Consider the following 5,606-nt stretch of genomic DNA (forward strand, 5'->3'; position numbering starts at 1 on the left):
TTGTTCCCTTGTCCCTGGGTTTGTTAACACCACTTCCTTTCCCCATCCTTCCCCTCTCCCATGTCCCCCCAGAACCGTCAGTTCTGTTGTTTTCTCCTCCAGATTTTTCATCCAGCCTATTTTATTTAGGCAGACCTGTGGAGATAATAACATGCACAAAAACAAGACAGAGCAAAACCAATCAACAAACGAAGACAAAACAACAACAACAAAAAGCCATTGACAACAACAACAAGAATAACAACTAAGAAAAGCCTGTAGTTAGTTCAAGGACTATTTATTGGCCTTTAGGAGTGTTTTCTGGTCAAATCTGATGGGGTGCCATGCCCTGGCCCCAAAGTCTATTTTTGGTATTCCCTGGGGACTTTGTTGCTCTATTCCTCTTGCTGTTCTGCTGCACGCCCTTAGAGTTTTGCCTCAGTGTGGTGGGATCACATCTGGCACTATTCCCACACTGTGTCTCCAGTCTTGTTCCCTGTAGGGCTATGGGTCAGTGAGGGGTGTCATGTCTCATAGTGGGCCGGCCACATGATCTTCTCTGTGGACTGGCTGCTCTGAGCGGGAATATTGTCCTCAGGGCTTGGTGGGCCAGCATGTGCTCCACTCTTTCTTCCTCCCCCTTCATTTGCTCTTGTGTGCTCTGATCAGACATCTCCCTTTCCCTGAGCTGCAGCTTCAGTGCAGTCCTCTGAAATAAATTCTTCTGTGGGGAGGGGCAGGTGTCCACATAGTTGGGATTAAGGCCTGCCACTCAGGTCAGACTAACACTTACAGAGTTTAAATGTCATCCAAGACATCTACTCCTGTGAAGTTCAGACCGTTGCCTTTTTCCTTCTTAGTGGCAACTCTCTCTCTCAAAATACAATGTTTATTTTTGTTTTCCATGCTATTAAATTGACATATTTTGGAATTGTTCATATAGTGTTGGAGACAACTACTCAACCCTACTGAACGCATGGGAAAACAATAGCAGACAGTAGAAATGGGCATACTTATGTGCTAATCAAATTTTATTCACAAAGACAGGTCCTGGGCCATGAGCCATATCCTGTTAACTAAAACCCTCAACTGAAGGTCTATGTAAGTAATAGATGACCTTCTGTTTCTTTTTTAAAAAAAACAGGTTTATTGGAATTTCATTCATATTATAGTATCATTCAATCATATCAAGAGGAGTCATACAATCATCGTCACTATCGCTTCAAAAATGTTTCTTCTTCCTTGTATTCATTGTTATTCATGTAATTACAATTTTAATTTGGCAAAATATACACAATAAAAATTTCTCCAGTTCAAGCAAACAAAAAAAATTTTCTCCAGTTCAACAACTATTACATGTACAAATCAGTGTCTTTGATTATACTCTTCCTGTTTTACAATCATTACTGATATCCTTTTCCAAGTTTTCCTGCCACCATTAACATAACTCAATGCCCTCTAAGGAACAACCCTTTCTCCTTCACCCATGGGAACCACTGGTCAAGTTTTGTTTCTTTTTTAAAGTAGTTTTCTTGATATAATATCCACATAGCATACACTTACATAATTAAATCACTTTTTAAAGAATTGTTTATATATGAATATATACATATATCAGCATAATCTATTCTAATGCGCCCTCGCACCGCCCACAATCATTGTTTACTCCTCAAATCACTTCACCCTCCCTACTACTCCATGCCCCACGTGCCCCATAAACCATTATATCAGATATTGTCTCTATGCATCCACTCTTTCTGTGCTTTACAAACTTGGAAACCCATTAAAAACACTAGGAAACAAAAACAAAACAAAACAGCAAGAAGAAATAATAACAATATAAAAATGAAAATAAAGAGTAAGAAAGAAAAAAAAACCTTCAATATTTAAAAATTCAGACAAGAAATTTCTGTTGTGGAACAACATTTGACACTAGAGCAAATCCTGGTTGGGTCAAGAGGTAAGTCAACTGGCCAAGTATCATATGCCATGGTCCAATCCACCATGATCAAGTTTAGATTTTGTCTGAAAGTAAAGTTTTTCAATTCCCGCCTTATCTAGATGGACCTGCAGCACAGTATTTCCTAACATCTATGTTTTTCAGTTCTCTGGTGCAAGATATCCTGCACCTGGGTGCTCTCAGATCTTGACTAAATAGCATGAATTGTAAGAAATTAGAGTTTTCTTTCAGTTAGATCTTCAAAATAAGCTTTTGTTTTCACTGTATTTTTTGGAGTGTAGATTAGTATAATCATCCCTCATCCGGAAAAAGAGCCCAAGTAGAGGCTTTCGATCTTCTTTGTAATCAGAACAATTGCAGGAGACCTGCAGCTAATCCAAATCACCCACCAGTCTTTTGTGGGACCAAAGCTTTATATTCTTCTTCAGTGGGACACGTGCAATTGTCCCTTCAAGTGTAATTGTCTAGGCCTTGTCCCTGATGGAGTTCTAAAAGAGGGTGGGTAAAAAGTTTCACTGTATCTGAGTGATCAAGGGTCAAGATTTTTTCCAAACCTATAAAATATACACAATTAGCAAAGTGATGACAAATGAAATTTTGTTGATACTGTGAGCCATTGTCAAGCCACGTCGAAGTTCTGAGTTGTCTTTGATATCATCAATGAGCAAACCGGCTTTATGCAACTCTTCTGTCACTTCAATGATAACCTGTAGCTTGTCTTCTGGAACTTTCAGCCAATGATTGACAGCTTGTAAAAGCTTGGTTCTTACTTGTTTACCTGGTAACTGAAGTAAGTACTTGTTGGATTCTAGAAGATCTCTTTGGACTGTTTCTTGAGCTGTCATCACTGGTTTTAAATTTCAGAGCTGCTGGTTTAACGTGGGTATCATAACTTGCTCCGTACAGGTCTGGAAGTAGCTGTGCCCAGGATTAAGTTCCTACGTGACAATTCAGACCACAGTTCCCTCTGATGTTGACTTGAAGCCCTCCCTACTTCATACAATTGTCCACCCTCAGGTTCCAGGCACACAGCCTTACTCAGTGTAAGAAAATACATCATCCCGGTCACCAATGGAATTATTCTTAATAAAATTATTTTATTTAAAACCTATTTATTAATGCAATTGGGGGTTACTAATAATTCCTTTATTTGGAAGGAGGGGGATCAAAATAATCCTACCTTTGAAATATATTAACTTGCGAAATAATCACATTTTCCACACTTTGAAACACAAAAAGCTGAGTTCCTGAATGCTGTCATTAGGAAAATATGTTTGAAATTCTTTACATTTTAAGGGAAGTGAAATATTTAATGAGACTCTTGCATACAACAGCTCTAACTTCCACAAAATAACCTTACCCTGCATGGGTCTAGTAGGAAGGTGAGGCGGTGATAGTGATAGGGTTCACTTCTGAATAATTTGAGAATAGGATTCCATGGAGAATAGGATGCCCTGGAGTGGCTCCCACGGGCTATAAAATGAGCTCCATGAGAAGCAGGAGGAAGGATCGCATTACCCACAAGACTCATGAATGGATGGAATCCTCCAGTCCTGCAATCCCTGCACAGTGGACCTCCCTGAACCAGATGACAGCTATACCATCAGTGACAGAGCATGGAACCGTGATGGACTTCCCAATCCACAGAACAAGTTAAGATGACTGTTCTTGTGCAGGAGGCTTGCTTACTGGACTAGAGTGTCTCTGTGGATGGGTGGGAGGGAGTTTCCTTTAGAAAGCTGGGCTTGCTGACCCAAGAAACTGGCACTGAGTGCTTTCTGGATGAGGCTTAATGGAGTTGGGTGGCTCAAGGTGATTTAACAGAATGCCTTCAGTCTAATATTTGTAACAGAGTGGTATGCTCTTCAGGCATTAGCAGACATGACGGAACTGTAACATGTCCTGATAAAGAACTCAGTAAATATTCTAACTGACACTACTTTTACTGGAGTTACTCTGAAGGTGTTTCCTGCAGCAATCAGCTTATATCAAAAAGGAAGAACTGTATTGTGTCCACCCGTGTCTCAGTGGGTGCGTATCCATAAACTGAGCCTTCACACCTGGGGTGTTGAGCACTTTCATAGGAAAGGGATTACTCGCAGGAGGCTGTTGGGGATTTGCAGGCCAGCAGGTGACAGAAGCTAATAAAAGACAGGTGGGCTTACAGAAGTGGAGGAGCTAGAGTGTGGAGTGAGAGTGTGTAAACAATCTCATCCTTTTCCAATTTCTTTGAGGCTCTTTGTCTCTGGAGCAGTGGGTTGTCCTTGCCTCATTAAATTTGTCTGTGAATTCTGTGTAGCCATTACAATGGATATTAGAAGCTAGAGATGTGCAATAGATAACACTAATTAAGATATTGTCCTATCTGTGCAAGTTTGTGAAGTTAGTGTCTTTTGTATAAAAGAAAAAATGTGGACAGTCAAGGGCACCAGGCCCTTTTACAGAAAGAGTTCTCATATTATAGGGAAACTTCCTGGGCACATAAATCAATCAATACCTTCACCCACATACTCACAGTAATATTGTTGTTGGTGCTAGAAGTTGTCCGTCAGTTCCAACTCATATCCTCCCAGTGTAGAGAAGAATGAAACACTGCCCAAGCCTGTGCCATCCTCACCTCACCATCATTCTTATTGTTGCAGCCACTGTGTCGATCCATCTTCTCAAGAGTCTTCCTCCTTTTCACTGCCTCTCCGCTTTACCAAGTATGCGGTCCTTCTGCAGAGACAAGCCTGTCCAGAGAACATGTCCAAATCCTCACCATGCTTGCCTCTGAAAAGAATCTGGCTGTACTTCTTTTAAGATGGGTTTATTTATTCTTTTGTTAGTACGTGGTTCTTTCAATATTTTTAACCAACATCATCATTCAAATGTGTGAATTCCATTTTGGTCTTGTGTTTTCTATGCACAACTTTAGCGCGCATAGGAGGCCATTGAAAATACTTAGCTTGGGCGCATTGTTTTGGTCACATGACCACTGTATCCTCAGGAGTCCTGAAACAGAGTGCAGTTTCCTCAAGCAACGTTGTGATAGCATGCCTCTCCAAGACTGACTTTCCTCCCCTCTCACAGTTTCTAGCACTCCACTCCTGTCCCCGCCTCTGATCCCTCTCTGTTCTACTCCAAGAACAACGGATTCCTCCTCACCCCTGGATATTCACATTCCCTTATCCCTACGTTTATTCCTCCTCACAGTCTTACCACATTGACGTTCGACATGAGAGGCACTGGAAGATTCCATCGCAGTAACATCTTCCCTGATTGCAGGTCATAAGGTGAATGACACAGAAAACAACAAACTGCTCATTGCTGCACTGTCCTTTTTCTAATTCTAATTCACAGCAAGCTGACACAGCTTTGCCCTGTTCCTCCTGCCATGGCATAATGTGCCTTTTAATCTCTTGGGTCATCCTTTTTCATATTTCATCCTTACGAATCTTTCAGGCCAATTTTTCACAATGTGGCATCTCCCCTACACTCTCCACTGAGCATTCTGAGTCGTGTTTTACCTTGAAAATCTCAGCATGCATTCTGAAGGGCTGTGAGGAGGAGATGCGCCAGTCAGAGTGCAGGGTAGCAATGATGAAACATATAACTTTCCTCTAGTTCTTAAATGCTTCCCCCGCCCCACTATCATGATCCCAATTCTACCTTACAAATCTGGCTA

The 5,606-nt window shown here is 41.2% G+C and overlaps 1 pseudogene; it reads right to left on the bottom strand.

The window, feature by feature from the left end:
• Positions 1 to 2,032: 2,032 nt before the first annotated feature.
• Positions 2,033 to 2,784, bottom strand: LOC101648850 (annotated as a pseudogene).
• Positions 2,785 to 5,606: the final 2,822 nt, after the last annotated feature.

The sequence above is a fragment of the Echinops telfairi genome, unplaced genomic scaffold (genome assembly GCF_000313985.2).
Source record: "Echinops telfairi isolate 266 unplaced genomic scaffold, ASM31398v2 ScPeMD7_7435;HRSCAF=8473, whole genome shotgun sequence".
Lineage (NCBI taxonomy): Eukaryota > Metazoa > Chordata > Mammalia > Afrosoricida > Tenrecidae > Echinops > Echinops telfairi.